General features: G+C 41.4%; 1 long non-coding RNA gene across 1 annotated transcript in view; it reads right to left on the minus strand.

Moving 5' to 3' along the window:
* Positions 1–9,300: 9,300 nt before the first annotated feature.
* The window catches only part of LOC115524872, a 52,502-nt gene continuing 41,599 nt past the window's right edge, over positions 9,301–20,203 (minus strand). Inside the window, exons 3-4 of the long non-coding RNA XR_003972240.1 lie at positions 14,119–14,252; positions 9,301–9,901 (exon numbers count right to left, since the gene is read on the minus strand). This is a non-coding gene — a long non-coding RNA (uncharacterized LOC115524872). The remainder of the gene's footprint in view (positions 9,902–14,118; positions 14,253–20,203) is intronic.

The raw sequence follows: 20,203 nt of genomic DNA on the forward strand, positions 1-20,203 counted from the left end.
ATCAACAGTAAATTTCACTCACTGTTAAACTGGAGTCTGACTGGGTCTGAGTAATGAAGACCTTGAACAACTTATCAACCATTTGATTCACCTCTGAGCCTGACTTTAAATATTCTGAACCAAGATAACCATGTTTCAACATTTGGTGAAATACTCCCTTCAAGAAGAAATGTGAGTCAGGGAGCACTCGAGGAGTCCTAAAGGAAGATGAAGTGGACTGTGAAATTCTCAAATATAATTATAAACTTAATAGTGTGTGTATTCAGTTCTGATTGGTGTATAATCACTTAACTAATAGAAAGAACTATTTGCTATTACAGCTGTTTTGAAATTACATTTAAAGGCAGAATCCCGGTGCACTGGGAATAGCAGCCAGAGAGCCACTGACTAAATTTTAGCTTTAAAAAAAATTTTTTCCCTCTCATTTCTCCATTAATAATTGCTACAAACAGTAACTAAAAATAGAATTAGCACTGAAGTCTTCTTGCAGGAGCAATGACTAAATGAATTCATCAGCACATTTTCACAAGCCTGTTTCAGAGATCAGAGGTTAGGGGACCGTTTACTAAGCTTTGATGACAACTAGTTTGTGGAATTACTTTCTACTGGAACCTAAATGCTGAAAACCTTCATCAGAAAATGACCCAAAGAATTGGAAATGCTGACGAAATTATTTCATATTCAATTTAATCTTTTGACAAGAATCAGATCTGTTCAGGAGTCCTCGTATTCTTTTGAGAACAAAACATCAGCTCATAACCTTGACAAATTAAGGGATTGGACAAGCAGTATTAACACAGTATCAGACACTCATTATTCGATGTAGATTAATAGATGCAGATTTAGTTTAGCAGTAATGATTCATATCTATATGGATTAGATAATATCTTTATGTGAATCTTTATTATAAAGTAATGTTAGTCAACTTTAGCACTATTGACCTTCTGGACCAAATTCTTTTTTGTGAGGGGCTGTCCAGTGCACTGCTGAATTTGTAGCAATATCTCTGATCTCTGTGGTTCACACACCGCTGCCACCAGTTGTGACAGCCAAGAATGTCTCCAGATAGTTCCAAATGTCCCTTGGGAAGCAACGAGTCCCTAGTTGAGAACCAATGACATAAAGCGAGAGCAGCAGCATATATGAGTTAAACAGGTAGCATTACCACCTTATAGCACATAAGGACAAATTTCAGGAACGACTGTAAACCATAAAACGGTTTTAATTTCTCAGGAGAAAAAAGATGACCAGTTATTATTAGTATTAGACCTTGAGAGTCTCAGGAATCTATTTATAGACAACGCTACAACTTAAAAAAAAAAGGCTAAAATAATCTGAGAGTATACTTACTAGTCCAGCAGTTAAGGGACAGCCCAGAACATAGGGGGCAGAGAATGGTGCTTACCTAGTGATATCTGGTTGAAAACAGCTGAGCTGGCCTACTGAATACAGGCCCCTTACCTCCATACCCAACGACTAATTGATGACTGAAGTCAACACTTTCTATTTTTAACGTTAGGCAAAGAAAATGTTAATCACATCATTTCTTCATTTTACAACGCGTAATCTATTTCCTTAGACCAGGCAAAGTGTGTGCTGCTGAATGCAGAAGATAAAGCTGACTCTTATGACCTTGAAGTACTGTTCCTTAACTGAGTCCTTCCCCCCATCCTTTAAAAATAGATCAGTAGGACCAGCATGTACCTTTCCCCTTAGTAGTGATCCTATATGCTGGTTTTAAGACCATTTTGATAATATCTCTAAGGTGTTTTGAGATATTCACCGATAAAAGCAAAAATAAACTGTAATATAAGATGATCAAATTATTCCACTATGTAGACTGTTTGGAAAATTCATGATGAGTCAGTAAGATGTGGCTAGTTTTGCTGGAGTTCATGGTGTTAATCCAGCGCCTTCTAATCAACCAACCAAAAGACATAGGGCGGAGAAGGAAATACATTTGTCCTGGAAGTAAACACACACTGGTGACATTGCTCCTTCTACCACTGGCTGCCTGCATGAACGGTTATCAGCTCTTGGCCTTCACTTCCTCCTGGGTATAATGAAATGGGCACAATCAGTGATTTCTAAAGTGGTCTCCAACTCTAAAAGTCTATGATTCTTTGTATTTACTTCCTTCATACATATATGTTCAGTACTGTTTTGAGTGGGGGTGGGGAGATGAAGAAAACAGCACTGCCTCTCAAGTATCTGGGAATCTTTTCTGAGACAAATTCAATGACACAGAAAATAATATGAGAGCATATAGCTCTTCTTTTAAATGGAGACCACTGAGTGTAGCAAGAATTCAGAGAAAAGAGACACTGAAGGGTGGGGTCATTTTCCATGGCTCTCAGAAACCTGTTGAAGCTGGCAATAAGGAGATTGGAAGGGACTCTGAAAGCTTGAAGTCCTAGAACTGAAAGGGTTCTCCAAGTCCATTGGTCAAACGACACAAGAGGAAACAGAGTCTCAGAGCCATAGGTTGATTCACTCAAAGCTTACAGCTCTTAGCATCACAGCTAAAACCAAGATCTCTGTTCTTATACTTTCCTTGTTTTTTTTTCCCTGAAATTTATTCCAAATTAAAAAGCTATATCATTCATGAATTTCTTGATCTAATTTTCCAGGAGCATCTATGTCCTCATAATGTGGTACCTAGGAAGAGGCACAGGAAGAGGTGAAATATCTCTTCGAAAGAAAACATAGTTAAAAACTAACGCCATATGCTATTCCAATAAAAAGCCTGAGACTTAGTCCATTCTAATTCAATACCCTAGTCACTGATTTTCTCTATGGAACTGAGCAAAAAATAATCTTCATCTTCTGCTTCTGCCTATTTTCCCAGGGTTGCAAAGATGAAGAAATAGACAATCAAATCAAGCAAGAAAGTATCATATATCCTGAGAAGTAACTTAAATGTGTGGTTCTCCCTTGGATGCCCTTCAGAATCCATGTTGAGCTGAGCCACCACCCAAGACCTACAAAATGAGGAGCCTACAGCATTGGGCAGGGAATGTGTCACTTTACAGATTGGAAAAAATGATTTTGATGCATGCCCCAGATTGGGAATCATTGGATTTGACTTTTAAAAATTCCCTTCAAATCCAAGATCCTTGAATCTTTGTGCCTAAGTAGGCTTGAGTGGGATTTCACTGTGGTGTTAAGCCTAAGCAGGAACAAGCAATGATTGAGAACCTCACCTGGGACAGAATCCCACCTGGCTTCTGGGCGCCATTACAAAGAACTCAAGGTGGTGGAGATTATACTGAAAAGACCGTGTGAACAGAACACTGTCCATTAAAGTACCTGTGCCTGCGGAGTGAATCCCCCCCCAAAAAATCTCTCTTTCATAGCCTTTAGAGGCAGTGGGGGGAGGTCATTTGAATTGGATGAGATGTTATGCCATTTGAAAGAGTTAGTCCATATCCCAAGCACCATAAGCTCTGAGATTAGAACTTTTGATGTACCCATGACTTTCCAGCCTGAAGAGGAAGGGTTAGGGGTGTTCCCTGGGTGATGGACAGAAACTTAGAAAAAAATAATTTCTTCTTTTTCCTCATATTAGGCTCATAGAGGCTAACATAGAGGAAATATAGGGGTCTTGGAATCAGCCTGAATTTGAATCCCAAAATCTACATTCTGATTTTTCCTAGACAGGTAACTGAGCAAATCACATTAACCTTATGAACCTTAGCTTTCTCATCTAGAAAGTGGTGGGGCGCCTGGGTGGCTCAGTCTGCTGAGTGTCCGACTTTGGCTCAGGTCATGATCTCACGGTTTGTGGGTTCAAGCCCCGCATTGGGCTCTGTGCTGGCAGCTCAGAGCCTGGAGCCTGCTTCGGATTCTGTGTCTCCCTCTCTCTCTGCCTCTCCCCCACGTGTGCTCTGGCTGTCTCTCTCTCAAAATAAATAAAATGTAAAAAAAAAAAAAAAAAAAAGGAAGAAAGAAAAAGTGTTAAAAATAGTACTGGCCCTTTATTGTGATACTTTGGCAATTATGAGACATAAGACATCGGCAGTATTTGCCCAAGTAGGTATTCAATAAACGGAAGCAATTATTAAGAGTACTGGTGCTATCCAGTGAGGTAAGACATTGTGGAAAGCCATGGAATAGCACACATGACAGGTGTGTGGTAGAGGCAGAAAATTCCCAAATAAAGCAGAGAAGCGTTTTGTCAATCGACTTCACAGTTTGATGCCAGCCTAAAGAAAATACTATCCTTAACATTGTTCAGCAGAGAATGCTTTTCTCCTCCTCCCTCTCTCTGACTTGCTCTCTCTTTCTTCCTCTCCGCATACACACACACACTCCTTAATAAAGAAACAAATAATGGCTCCTTTAGAGCACAACAGCAAAACTCGTGTAGCTGGCAAAAAAGCAAAGCCTTCTGCCACGAGCATTGCCAGGCAGGATGTGCTCAGAGGATGCATGACAGCAGGGTCCCCAAACAATGCTGCTTTACAAGCCAAAGTGGGGGTGACCACAAGCAGATCAAAGCAAAGGAAATGTAGCATAAAAAAGAAAGCCCAGCTTAGAGCAGAAAAAAAAAAAAAAAAAAAAAGTCTGGGAAATGTCCATAACACCTCTGCGGCCAACCTGGCGTGCAAAAGTCAGAAAGAGGGAGCTTTTTTGATCCAAAGTAATCAACATCCTTTGTGGGTAAGGAGGCAGGACGCCAAGCAGCCACAAGCTCTCTACACAACTGCGTGTCCATAAGTCAGAGACAAGGTGGGCAGCATGGGAAGGACTGTTGCCCACATACCCACTGCCAGCCGCAGCTTCCATTATGAGGGAGAACGCTTTGCAGCACTAAAATCCATCTAAGACTATTGTCAGGTACCAAAATCCACAAGCAAAATGATTCGCAGGGGTACCTGGGCCAGCTGTCACCCTAGGGAAAACTTCACAGTGGAGGAAGTTTTTTAGAAAGCCATCCGCTGCCATCTCGCATCTACATAACTTTTCTGACTTCCTCTCTCCGCTTCCCTCCACCCCAAGGGTAAGCTTTTATTGAACGTTCATTATGTGTAAGATGCTCAGGTAAGGGGATTCGGCTACGAAGATGAATAAGCCTTAGACATTGTGTTCGATATATCCGTAGTACCCACACAAATAATGACAGATGTGAGAGGCACTAGGAGCGTGCGAACAAAGTGGGAAAGAGGAAGCTGCATCTGTCAAGGGAATCAGTCAGGTGTCATGGAGGCAGAGACGTCTGAGACAGACATTGAAGAATCAGTAAGTATTTAGGGCTGACAGTACAAAAAGTAATCCAGGCAGAAGAAGTCCCGTCTTGGGGGATGTGCTTGGGGGAGTCACCACGTCCTGCGTGGGAGTTAGTACAGGAGAATGACAGGCCGTAATGCAAGAAAAGTAGACTGGCGGAAGGTTTCCAAAGCCCTAAATGTCAAGCCCCATTGGCATTACAAGCCCTCTCAGTCGCCCCTACCTGCTGAGAGTCCAGCACAGGTCAGATTCGGCTCACCCAGTGGGGCTGCCTCACCCACTCAGCCTCTTCACCTGAACACTCCCAGCTCTGGAAAGATTCCCCCCTCCCACACACGGACTTGTCACGGGCTTACTCCCTATAGCATTAGAAAAGTTAAATTTCTACTCTTCCTAGTGGGTTTGTGCATTTCACTGATTTCTTAAACAAGTTAAAACAAAATTTTAATGTTTATTTTTTGAGAGAGAGACACAGAGACAGAGCACGAGTGGGGGAGGGGCAGAGAGAGAAGGAGACGCAGAACCCGAAACAGACTCCAGGCAACTGAGCCGCCAGCACAGAGCCCCACGCGGGGCTCGAACCCACTGACGGAGAGATCCTGACCTGAGCGGAAGTCGGATGCTTAACCGCTTAAGACCCACCCACGCTCTCCGTTTTGTGCATTTTAGAAGACTTGTACTAATGCAAATAGAAAAATGGAGGTGGGAAACATCTTTGAGCAGAAGGATCTCTCTGCCACTTTCCCCAGGCTTTTCAGTGTCGTTCCTCATGTCCTCCGCTTACCCTATTTCCAAACTCGAAGATCAGAGGCCCACTGCGCCTTGGCACACCACCTCCGATCTTTGATTTACCTCCGTTAGAAGCCACATCAGTTCTTGCGAGAATTGTGGGAGATTTCAACCTTCCCCTGCTACACCTTCACATAACAGATGAGGTTCCTCCGTGGAACACGTTTCCAAGTGCAGCTTCTATTTTGGCCTGAAACACAACCCAATCAACGTGAGATTTTGAGAGGCGACTGGGGTGCTACATGTAACTCCACCCATGACTCTCTCACACATGTTTTGATGAAAGCAAGCCTGTGGTTATCACAGGGACAATCTTGACTTGGCTCTGATTTATAAAGAAGAAAATTGTTCGCGAATGTTACGTCACAACTAGTATATCACATGGGGTGTAGCCCTGAATGATTTTACATGCGAATGCGACACAGCGCCCAGGTGAAGGGTCACTGGCTACATGTTGAACTGAGAAATATAAAGACACATTTCTCAGTGGTACACTTTACGTCGATAATCCATACGTAGCTTTCCAAGGTGTCCGGCTCACTCTTAGGGAACACATTACAAATGGTTTGACCTAACTCATAATTTCACTACAGATACATCATAGAGTCCAACGAAAGTAACTCAGTGACCTTTCATTCTTTTATGAAATGCTTTTCAATTGGAAATAGACTGAGCTGGAGGTCTCAACGTGAGCAGGTGTTTGCTTCATTATAATAAGAAAAATTACATCTCATTGTACTTGGCATAGAAGCTAAGATTTTTTTTTTGGAATGCTATAGTTAAAATAATTGCTTTTTCAAAAACAAATTAATATATGTGTGTGTATCTCCCTTGAACAAAACCACAAAGGGAATGTCAGACAAGGGCTCATGTCCTACATCAGTCAGCTCGCTGTGAGGTAAACGAACCAACATTCGGGGGGGCTTGCAAGAGCAAACATTATCCTCACTCACATGTCTGTGTTTTCGGGATAGACAGGGCTGCTCAGCTCTGCTCTGCATGTCCTTTCATTCAAGGGCCTCAGGTAAAGGCTAAGTCCCTCTTCGGGGGATGCTCATTTTCATGGCAGAGACTAAGAATAAGAGGCATCACATTTGAAGCTCCTGTTCGGATAGAGCCTGTGTCTCATTGGCTCATATCCCATTGGTCAAAAACAGTCACACAGACTAGCCCAACAGCAGTGGGGCAGGAAAATCCACCCTGCCCCTAACAGGAGAGGGAAATCAATATTGGAAACAATAACACAATCTATCACAGACCACCTCCTGTGGGTATTCACTGTTCCTTTCTCTCTCTCTTTCTTTCTTTTTATATTTATTTTTGAGAGAGAGAGAGAGAGACGACAGAATACGAGCTGGGGAGGGGCAGAGCGAGGGAGAGACAGAATCCAAAGCAGGCTCCAGGCTCTGAACTGTCAGCACCGAGCCCGACGCGGGGCTTGAACTCACAAACCGCGAGATCGTGACCTGAGTCAAAGTCGGATGCTTAAGCGACTGAGCCATCTAGGCATCCCATGTTCCTTCCTTTCTCATTCAGACTTACCCACTTTCAAGAAGTGTACCTGGAACCGCTCATCCCATTATGGCGTTGGATGCCAATTTGAAGATCTCATGCGTCTCTAAATCGGTATAAATAATTACAATAAATGCCCCCATTCGTAAAGAGTAAGGATGAGAAGCACTTAACAATCAAACATTGATACACGGCACTTTGGAAGTTCTGCTGAACAAACATTAGAGGTCCTCCTATCCTGGGGCAGGGAATGTTCCTTGAGTAAGCCCCTGTTCTGCTGTCTGCAGGTAGCTCCCCAGTCCCTCTCTCAGTCTCCCTCTTTCTCTGTGGGTCTTGACTCCACCCTCCAGGACATCTTTTTTTTTTTTTTTTTTTTTTTTTTTTTCTGTTATCATCCTCCCTGGTTGTATGTTGGGAGGGCATCGGGGATTGTGCCATCCTGGGGAAGGAGCAACTTGGTCAGCCAGCTTCTTGCCCAAATTGTCTCAAAAAGTCACAAACTCTTACTTGAGGATGACAGTGCTTTGAGCAGTAGAACCCTTTCAAAGACTTTGTTAGCTATTGATTTATTTGATTCCATTTTTGTGCGCCAGCAGCCTACGCCAGAATTCCCTGGTGGACGTATGTTTTTCTCTAGACTTAAGGACACTGTGGGCTTGTCAAGCTATTGCAGACTCATGCCTTCAGGAATTGTGGCCACTCTTACAATTTCTTTTCAGCCTACATTTTAATCAATGGTGTTGAGCTCAATACATTTCTCAATTTTATCTTTTGTCACTTGAAGATTAAAAACAGCCCCATTTTTCAACTCTGAAATCCCAGAATTTAAGGCTCCCTGTTTTCTTTTTCATCCCATCCTGCAAACAGGCCAGTTATTTTCTGGATTCATTTCATTTTTAAAATATCAAATGCAGCTAGTAACAAGTAACACACTCTAGCAATATTCCATTTAAATACCTTTCCAGCCAAAGCCACAAGTTCATCAGAAGGCTATCTGCAGTTATGGTCACTGCAGCAAACCTGTATTATTACACTGATTACCACTTTTCAGTTTCCTTCAATACTTTCTCACCACCAACAGCTTTATCCCGAAGGAATTGCCACTGATTTTTTTTTCATACAACAGCACCCTACTCCCCATCAGTTTTTACATTAGCTTCCTCGCTGCACAAAGAGCAACCCCAACACTCTGGCAGTTAATAACAACAAACACATTTCTTGCCCATGTGACATGTTAGCAAGTGCCACTTGGCTGTGAATACTTTGGCACAGTTTCACATATCTTCACAGTCAGGGACCCAGGCTGAAGGGGCAACTGCTATGTGTAACGAATGCATTCTCACGACAGAAAGGAAGCACAAGAGATATTAAATCACAGTTAAGGTCTTTGTTGAAAGTAGCATGGTTACTTCACATTCCATTTACCAAGTCTAGCATAATGGAGTGGGGAAGTATTTTCTGCCCATTATGAGGAAGTAGAGTAAATATTTTCAAATAACAACCGACCATGTACTCTACTGAGAAAGCAAACTGATAGGGGCTCCTGGGTGGCTCAGTAGGTTAAGCATCTGACTTCGGCTCAGGTCATGATCTCACAGTTTGTGGGTCCTGTGTCGGGCTCTGTGCTGACAGCTCAGAGCCTGGAGCCTGCTTCGGAGTCTGTGTCTCCCTCTCTCTCTGCCCCTTCCCACTCACACTGTGTGTGTCTCTCTCAAAAATAAATTTTTTTTTTAATTGAAAAAAAAAAAGAAAAAACTTATAAAACCTCAGAGTTAGGGATATGTTAGACCAGCTCCATGAAATTAGTGCAATGACCAGGATTTTTATAAGGTCAATTATTTATCATTCTGGAAAAAAAAAAAAGAAGAAAAAGAAACCAATGAACTATTTGACTTTGTGCTATAAAACCTCTCACAAAGATATGGTATGAAAGTGATCAATATGCGAAATCGCGTCTATGAAAGTGAAAACATGAGAGAAGCATAAAGTTTCTTAATTGTGTGCTTTGTCTGTTTTATGAGAATAAAAACGTTGATAGTGAATTACATGTTATGGGTATTTGCACAGGCAACCTGGATTTGCTGAATCCTTACAGTTTACATTTGATTCAGTCAAGGACTTTACATCACAACCAACAGAAGCGTTAAGGGTAAAAAATCTGACCAGCATTGTGGGGTTCTTCTGATTATTCTTACACAATTCACAAACATTAAGTGCGATGTTTTCCTTTTGAATGGCAGCCATTGCCAGGCAAGGCTTCTGAGAGATAACAAAGTGAAGAGCGCCCTCTAGCGGTAAGTTGTAGGTTTTAACTTGTAAACAGAACCGTCCAAGAATTTCATTCTTTTCATTTTGCTTCTTGATCTGGACTCTGAAATTTAAAAAACAGAATCTTAGAAATATCAACAACACTCTGAAGTGCCTTCCCCCGTGTCTGAAACCTGTGTATTTTATATTAAACTTGCTGAAGTATCAAGCAAGTCAATACTCTTCATATAATAAAACATGTTATTTAGTCTGTTACTTTCTTATCCTTAAACTGTCACAAATATATGCTCAACTTTATTTTTAAGAAGAAATAAAAGTCTTCACCCTGGAGACGGAGCTTGAATAATCTGCAATGTAGATTTTGGTTTTATTGATTACAGGCCAGTGTAATCACTGGGAAGAAATGTCTAACAAGTTTCTAACTCACGATAGTTCCAGAATGATTACACATTTTATTAATCAAGGTCACAGTCACCTCATTTTACTGGTGTCAATGAAAACCTGATGCGATGTGTTAATTAAGAATCACCATGGCAATGAAAATGGATATCTTAAACAGCGCGGTCATGGCTGCTATTTATGTGTGAGTTCCAAGTGCCCTCTGGCGGACAAACGCAGCTGCTGAGAAAGCCCTGTGTCCCACCTCTCCCCTAGAGTGCCTATTCAAGCTAAAGTTCCATTAAAAAGATGTAGGCGCTCAACCCATGCAGAGATATAGGATCAGGCTTTATATTAAAATCGTGGAGGAAAAAAATTCATTGAAGCTTTATTGTATCTGAATGACTAGTTCTCAAATACCATTCCTTTTTTTTTTTAATGACCGAAATCTCATTTTAAATAGGATTGCCTCTTTGAGGAATTAGAAACGAGTAGAAAACAAGTCATGGACAACATTTGAAAACTCGAATTTTCTTTTCAGCACTTAGAGATATGTTTCTTCTTCCACCTAACTGACCTAGAATCCCATGTACGTAAGTTTTTCATCCCCCAGGGCGATGAGGTCAGTTTGCTCAGCTGCGCTGTAAGTTACCGAAAAGGCAATGTGTCTACTGTGTAGTTGAAAATGCTATATTTGCAGTAACCAACTCAGAGTCTAGGATTGAGCAGAATAGTATAGTCTTGGAAGGCGAGGGTGCGATATTTTTTTGGCATCCAGGAACTACTAGGTGCCTTCGTACGGGCAGACGCTACCATTAATTGTCTCGATCAGACTTCCAGCTGTAAGACAGGGATTTTGCCCTTATGAAGCCATTTCTTTTTAAAAAAAATTCCTCCTTCTCCGGTGGTCTCTCTAAGCCATTAAAGCCTTAAATGTATAACCTGGAGTTCTGGAAAATCAGTCTTCAAAAAAAAAGAAAGAACAAGATAATCTGCACTCCTGAACTCAAGAGCAAGGCGCCTTCTGTCTGCAAATGCCTTTCTCCTGAGAATTATGAGTTTTTCCAAACCATGAGGTGATAGCCTGGCTCTTAGTAAGCCCAAAGAAATACACTTACAAAATAAAAATTAGAGCAAGCCTCTTTCATCCATGTTTAACCATTTCATTTAGCTGTTAACATTTTTTAGCTGCTAAAATATTAGTAAAATAACCCAAAATATGATGACTATGGCTTCTCTGCAATAAAAGTCATATGGACCGAATTGTTTTTCCTAAAAAAAATGTATGCTGAAGTCATAATGCCCCAGTGCTTCAGAATGGGACTGTATCTGGAGATAAGGTCTTTAACTAAGTTGAGGTCGTTAGGGTGCCCCCAATCCAATCTGACTGGTATATTAACAAGAAGAGGAGATTAGGACATATACACACACAGAGGGAAGACCATGTAAAGACGCACAGAGAGGATGGCCGGCCATCTACAAGCCAAGGACAGAGGCCTCAGAAGAGATGTGCCTGGCAACACCTTGATCTCGGCCTTCGAGCCTCCAGAACTGTGAGAAAGTACATTTATTTTGCTTGAGCCATCCAGTCTGTGCTATTGTGTATGGCAGCCCTAGCAAACTGATACAAAAAGTGAGGCTGGCACTGGTTATTTCTATGACTCCATATCAGAAAAGAGATTCTAGTGTTTCTTGTAGCTTTCGCCTCAATTTTTTTGCCTCACGGCTAATAGCCAGCTAATTCTGCTCCAGACAAGACAGCTACATCCAAGACAGGAAAAGAGGGGGAGAGAATACTTTTCTTTTTACTAAAAAATAAAAGATGGGACTTCATTTTCTAATACAGACTCATTGCAAGTATCAGAAAACTGAGAGGCTCAAACAAGATGTATTAGCTCGAGAATTAGAAATCCAGGGGTAGTGCCAACTTTAGCTATGGCTGGATTCACAGATGATATTATCTGGGGCGAGAGTCTCTCTATCTCTTAACTTCTCTTTCACCATGTCTTCTGCTCCTCGGGGCTATCCCTAGAAATTCCAGGATCTTTCCTCATGGCAACAGGTTGGCTGCCATAGGTGTAGCCTCGCGTTGTTTCAAGATCCAGTCCAGCAAGAAAGAGTTCTGTCTCCCAACATCCCTGAGGAACATATTCTTCTTTCCTTGGCTCACCCTCCTGGCATAATTATATAAATACGTCTTCATCCTCTTGTGTTAGCATGAGCTCTAGGAAGTCAGTGTTCACTTAACAATGTTGATGATGCTCAACATTGTAAAGAGTAAAGGACCACTTTTCATCAAGCACTTACTATATACTAGGCATGGTTCATTATCTCCTTGAATCATCACAGAACCTAAGGCAACAGGAATGATTATCCTACCTCAAAAAATACTATTGAATATTGATATATTTTTATATAACCAATCTTAAGTAAATAAAGTAACTTGGTGCCAATAACTGAGATTTAAAAAAAAAAAAAAACAAAAAACAAAAAACAGAGCCAGAAATTTAATACATTTCTGGCTGGCTCTGGAATCTTCATCCTCCTAACCAGTTTGCTCCACTGGATTCTATATCCTTTCAGACAAAGCATGGACAGCTCTTGCTCGTCTCCATTTCAAGAACCTCTCCTGCCATGACTTCTGCCCACCTAGTTCTAGTAATTCCTGGCTACTAGAACTATACCTCTCCTCTATTCGGTTCATGAAAGGCTAATTCTTAACAAACAAATGCTTCAGTCTTCCCCACCATTTTAATTTTAGGAAAGAAAGATTTCCCCTTATCCTGGTAAGGAGAATCATTTGAATTCATATAGTCACTCCATCCCTGCCCCTTCACAACCTCATCCATCTTGTTAAAATTTCTCTGATTTTTTTTTAATTAGGAAGTTTCACTTTCCTTTAAGACTCAGTCCTTAAAATAGGCTGGTGATGCAAGACATTTGCAAATAAATGAACAGCACTTATACCATTAGATAAGGATCCAAATGAGGGCCCAATTTCACATTGCCTTCTTTTGACCAAAGATCTATTTTCAGTGTAGAGGTCAGATGTAGTCAATAGCACCTCTCTGCTTAAATCAGAAGCATGCTGGCATTATCAGCAGCAAGCAGAGTATGGTACTGAGAACAATTACAAGGAAATTTGAAAGATATGGACCCTGGCTCTTTAGCGATCACAAATCAAGAGGCTATGTAATCATATTTGACAGGTGCTTTTCTCAAGGCCACATCAGCTATGAGGGGCACAACTTGGAAATAAGATGATGTTAAAATATAATGTAGCCTCATCTGAAGATTTGAGGGAATTCTGGTCACCATATGCACTCAGTTTCCCTCTTAAGAAGAGATGCTTTTCCTCTGACATCTTGAATAATCTCGTCACCCCAACATTATATGCACCCCGCTGTATCATATGTTTCATTTATGGAAGTGTGTCCTCCACAAGATTGGTGCTCTATAAAAACAGTGTCTACATCTTATTCATTCTTCTATGTGCAGTGTCTGGCATACTGCCTGGTATACAGGGCTTGGTAAGTATTTGTGATTTGCAGGGGAAAGTGCTTCACAAAGACTGTGGTCCACTGTCCTCTGTGAGCTCCTGTCCTTCAGCCACTGAGACGGCAGCAATAAACTCCGAGAGAATCTCCACTTCTGGTGACAAAGTTCCCTGCACCACCAGTGCTGAAGCTCATGGATTCTCCAGGACAGATGGCAGAAGCTTCCAGCCAATCTCTCGTGGCTGGAATTTGATGCCAGGCTCCGAAATTCAATGGCTGACATGACTGACCCAGAAGAAGCTTTCTCAGGATTAAATTATCATTTGCTGCTTTGGGATTGTGTTTATTTTTTAATTGTTAATTAGTCTCACACCCTAGCCGTCTGCCAAATGAGAAAGGCGGCTCTGTCCTCCTTCTCTTACCATGTACTCTGGTTGATACATACCACATGAAGTCCTTTCCACAAACCCACTCCAGCTTGCAAATCTCTCTTCTCCTCCATTTGAGTCATTCGCCACCTCTCATCAGTTCCACTGGCAGAATTTGACTTGAGGCTCATACTTCACACTGAATGATTTACTACAAACAAAGAGGCACAGACAGGATGCTGGTAATGTAAGAAAATGATCAATTGTGGCACGGCATCCTGAAGCCTGGGTGGTAGGAGCTATAGGAACGTATTAGAATGCTATAAAGTGTCCCTGAGATTCTCAGCTCCTTCAGGGCGGAGACTGTCTTGTTCACTGCCTTAGCACCCAGAACAATGCTTGGCACTCAGTAGACACTCAATAAATACCTCCTAAATAAATGAATAAAGACTTGAACACTGCCGGGCAGCAAAAGTTCATTATTTACCAAGTGCACTTGAGGAAGTGTGTGTGTGTGTGTGTGTGTATGTTCTTGAGAATTCTGAATCATGATCCTGAGATCCAGAAGACTACAGGATGATGGCATAGGCCTCATCTCTGATCTTCAACTCTTTCTAGAAACATGGCTATTAAAAATAACACCCCCCCAAAAAAAAACACAAGTCACGTGTATCAAGTTAGCATGTTATCAGAATAAACAGAGACAGAGTGAAGTCGTTAAGAGCCTAGACTCTGAAAGCAGACTGCACACATTGAAATTGTGGGTCAAACTGAGTAGCTCCAGGACTTTGCACAAAGCAATTAGCCTCTCTGTACCTCACTTCCTCATAATAGGTAACCATAAACTATCGTGCTTTGCGGGATAGGTTTGCATACGGATGACAGATGAGTTAATATGCGGGAAGCACTTAGAATGTTGCCTGGCAAACAGTAAACATTCAACCAATGTTTGTAGTTGTTATTATAAAGAGTTGTGAAGCTCAATTTGGGCCCCACGACTGATGAGTCAGATTTCAATATATGTTCTGTACACTAAGTTATTGTGGTCCTATCTGGACCATGAGGGAAGCTTGTTCTCTTGAGAGTGAAGGATGGAATTCTCTCACTAGTAGGAGTAAAATTTCTCATTGTCTATCGTTATAAAAAAAAAAAAAAGTCAGTTACAGAACTAGAAAACAGAACACACAGGGTAGGTCTTGATCTAGTCAGATGAAAAAATTCTCGATGACAGTTGGAGACTGACCTGTATGAAATATTCTGAAAGATATCTCACTGATAAGTTAGTCTCTAACATGAGAACAAATGCCGATAGTAATAACTGCAAGTAATAGCTAACATTTACCTTTCTAAATACTATACATGTGTTTACTTGGATAATCCTCAGTTCACCTTCTGACATAAGAACTGGTAAGCAAGGAGCCTGGCCTGTGGCTGAAGACCAAACACCCATGAATGGGGTCTGTGTCAGTCAGGGCAGACAAGGTTTTCCTATGGTAACAAAAAGCCTTATAGACTTGACACCAAACTAGCTTATTTCTCATTCACAATCCTGGTCCCTTATGGATCAGCAAGCAACCCGCCTCCACACTGCCACTCAAGATTAGCCTAATTGCTCCTGCTGGTCAGCATGATGCTTCTTTTGTGGAATCACACAGAATTGGGCCGCCAGAATGGTACTGACATGTCCATTTTGGGTGATCCTCACTCATGCTGGACAAAGTCCTTTGTTCTTAACCACCATCTGTCCCCTACCAACACTTGTGCTGAAACCATGTTTGAGCCCTTATGTCAGCTCTCACCTGTCCATGTTTAATTTGCAAAACCACCTCTAGTCTACAGCATCTGAGAGTGACAGCAGGTATCCTTTATTCTGTGGACTTCCCGCTGCTGACACGCAGAGCTGATGCCACCTCTCATGAAGGCTCAGCATTACATGACAGAGAGTGGGAGGATGTGGGGATTGCCTGTCCTTCTGGAGCAAATGTTGACTTACATCACTGCTCTTTAACACCAATGGGCTCTGGAGTTGATGTCTTCTCTTGCCTCCAGTTGTTGTGGTGATGGCACATTCTTTCAGGTCTGTCTTAAGCGTGCCAGATGAGCGACCAGACATTCGTTGTGTGAATGAGGCTGCTCTTCTCACTCTGCCCACGGGCCTCTCACCTACCCTCCCTGCCCTTGTCAGCATGTGAAATTCAGGGATGTAAACAACATTGAAAGAGATCGCATTTTAGGAATGCAGAGATGACAGCCCGATGGAGTTTAAGAGAAGAGATGGCCAGAAGTTGTGTTATATTCCCTTACACTATAACCTTCTAAACAGGACACATAACATGACCAAAAATGAATGATTATTCACATTTTTTTTCATGCATGGGGAAGATGACGTGTGAGCATCATCAAAAACAAAACAAAAGCCTAGTAACAACCTTTGAGGGAATCATTGGAAGCCAGGATTCAGGAATGGCAGAATGGATAATGCAGTGTCAGGACTGATGATATAAGCACATTCAACGCCTGGAACCGGAGGAGTGCAGAGGCAAGAACTCTATATTGTTTCAATACAAACAGCTTCCAAAGAGCCATGGCATTGTAAGTAATAACAGTGTTGCCATCCTTTTCTCCCAGTGCAAGATATTAAATTTGCCAGAAATGGTGCATTTGACAATAAAGGCGAAAACATAGTTCTGGAACTGAAAAATAAAGAGATGGTTCCTGGACACTACAAAACAAATCTTTACCTGCAAATGATTGGACAATAATCAAATACCTACGTACTTCTTCTATAACCATTATTCTAAACTTTCATTGATAAATACCTCCCACAGCCCTATGAATTTTGTAATACGCTTTTAGATCAAATTGTTTATATAGGTAGGGGCTTGCAAAGGAAATTTTGCCTGGGACCTCCCATATCCTGTTTTCCTTCACAAGCTATTGACCAGAACTAGTCTCATGGTTTATCCGACTGCCACGGGGGCTAAAACTTGAGTGCCCAAAAGGAGAGAAGAACCAAATATGACAGACACAGTTAATGCTTAATGCGTCACCAACAAGCATGAGTCTGGAAGTTGTAAGATGGGCCACATTTCAGTAATTATAAGCTGCTCACTGGGTTGCCAATTCCCTTGTTTATCCCATAGCTGTTTCTAAATCCTTATCAGATATGAAAGCCTTGCCTTAGCTGTGCTGTCCTACAATCAATCATAGCACTCACAGCATAAATACTATATAAGTCAGAGTTCCCGGGATGCAGAAAGCAATCAGCAGAAACATCAGCTGTCGCCTTGGACAGAGTGGAGATGAGGATTCCAAAGATAGGCAACCAAGGAGACGAAGAAATAACGGAACTGATAGAAAAGAAACAGACAGAGAAATTTCACTGTTTTCTTTAACTGACAGAGAAATTTCTAGAGAATCTCCTATAGACACTATAGGGAAGAGGAGTCTGGGGTTCTGAATATGGATGTGACTGGGAGTCATTATATATTGGGGTATACCTGCATCAGAGTACCTCAAATTTGTCTTTGAACATCTGTCTCCTCTCCAGAGATCTGGTCTATGGTTCAAATCCTCAGAGCTGGATCCGACATTTCACCTATAGAAGGTCAATCCCACTGAAGTTACAGTAGGTACCATAAATATGAAGTTGTCTTATCTTTTCTGTGAAATCTACCTTTTTGGAAGATTTTTTAAAATAAAACATGGTCTCTGGAGCGCCTGGGTGGCTCAGTCGGTTGAGCTTCCGACTTCCGCTCAGTCATGATCTCACGGTCTGTGAGTTCGAGCCCCCGCGTCTACTCTGTGCTGACAGCTCAGAGCCTGGAGTCTGCTTCAGATTCTGTGTCTCCCTCTCTCTTTGCCCCTCCCCATTCGTGCTTTGTCTCTCTCTGTCTCAAAATAAAATAAAACATTTAAAATAATAATAATAAAATAAAGGTGGTCTTCAAACACTGGTCATTAGAAATGTTGACAGCTGGTGAACAAGATATTTTGGAGTGGGTGGACTTCTCAGTATTCCTCAAACCTCAACATGTGGACTTCCTCATCAGGACTGTACTGCTACATTCAGTTACACCAAGATAGTGCTAACTTGGGGTATTGAGACTGCCACCCTAATACCGGGTCTGTTCCGCTTGGCCCCCTTGTATAAGGTGCTAACATAGACTCACTGATGCTTCAGAAACATAGAGGAATGTGCCTCAATAGTCTTGATGGCTTAGAGAAATTCAGGCAACCACAATAATTTAATGGTAAGTAACTTGGGTGGAAATGGGGTAGGGTGATCGGTCAGTGGGTGGAAGGCACAATAGGGAACACCAAAGGAACTTACGTGCTGATGTTTATGAAGCACAATTGCTAGGACAATTTTGTATCCCAAGAACTGGGATTAAAAAAGAAGAAGAAGTTTGCATATTCAGGAGGAAGTGATTCCAGTGTGTAAACGTATACTCATTGATTATATGCAGTAGGAATCCAAGAATTACATGAAGGAAGGCACATTCATGAAATAAAGCTTTCAGTGCATGCAGCTTTAAAATTTGCTATTTAGTTCCTAGTTCAAGTCCTATAACCAGCTAGAATGCAAGTATCCCTCTGATACACAAAATCAATGAAGGAAAAAAATGTGTTTCATAGAAGTAAAATCAACACGTGAAATAAATTTTCAAAACTAACAGGTCAGTTGTGTCCAACAGAAGGAAATGGTCTCAAGACGAACACAGACACTGGAGGATGAGAGACAGTAATTGGAGGCAGCCGGCAAGTGTTTACTCATTTAATCTACAAATATTTATTATGCATCTAGTATGCAGGCAGTATGCTAAGTAGGAAGTTCATAGAAAAAAACAGTATATAATCTTTCTCCAAGGAGATTACTATCTGGAGTGGGTAAGAGACAACCAGGTAAAGTCTAACTAATTGTGCAGTGAGTATTATAACAGGGCAATCACAGAACACTACAAGGTTATATAAGAGGGGCATCACTATAGTCTTAGAGGTTTTTAAACAATCCCCAGGGGAAGTAATAACTGACCTGAAAAGGAAAGAAGCATGGGGAATAACCAGTTAAATATGGAGAAAATTGATCCAACAAATGGAACAGCATGTGTAGAGGCCCAGAGAAAACCAAGTACCTAGAATGTTTGCAAAACAAATCTGTGTGGATAGGAGATTGTGAGGGGGGCCAAGGGATGCATCAGGTAAGTGGAGGGGTAAGCAGAGGTCAGATTATGAAGGGCATCATGAAGCCATACGTTGGACTCTACCACCTCTGCAGCGAAGAGGAAAGTCCCCCACTCCTCACCACCACCCAAAATCTCCATTCTCCCTCTCTCTGCTCCCTTCTATCACCCCACATCATTTGATAAAATTGTGTCTGCAAAAAGTAAATGACTTTGTAAATTTACGTTCTTATCTACCCAGCATCTCTCACCAAGTCTTCAAATACTATCTTATGGCAATGTTTGCTGCAGTAACTTCATCAGAATATCATTCTAACAGTAGAATGTCAAAGCTAATTTAAAGCAGAATAGTATTAATGTCAATTTCTCCCAATAAAAACACTAGAAAAAAATCTGTGGACCAGTAGGGCAGAACACTACCTTAGGACAGAGTATTTATAGAGTTTAAGGTCATGGCTGGGTAGTTTTAAAGTGAGCCTTGCAAGTTGGAAACTGGTTGAGATTGAGCAGAATTTTTTTATTATTATTAAATAACTTTGGATTGGTAGAGACAGAGAGGCAGAGGTCTTGAAGCAAATCTCAATGAGCAAGCTATTCATTGATTCTCTTTACTTTTCCCTTCAATTGATTTTCTTTTCTTTCACGAGCAGGCATTTCTTGAAGCAAACAGCTAAGTTATGTTTGCCTGGTCCCAGCACTGATTAACATAAGGACAAAAAACAATGTCTACTCTCAGTGTTTTTCAACACGGACAAGGAATATTGCTGGTTTCAGTTCCCAATATCCACATAATTTCTTTTGACCATGTTCCCACTTAACCAGTAAAATGCAGGCTAATAAATGGAGAGAGGGAGCAGTTAGACAAGTTATCACGACCCCTATTCTGTCATTATTGGCTAGCGTGTATAACTGAAAATTGAATAGAGGTAAAAGTTAAGAAAGGAAAATAAGGCAATAGCCCAAAACTATTTTCTTTTTA

This window comes from Lynx canadensis, chromosome D1 (assembly GCF_007474595.2).
Source record: "Lynx canadensis isolate LIC74 chromosome D1, mLynCan4.pri.v2, whole genome shotgun sequence".
In the NCBI taxonomy this organism is placed as follows: domain Eukaryota; kingdom Metazoa; phylum Chordata; class Mammalia; order Carnivora; family Felidae; genus Lynx; species Lynx canadensis.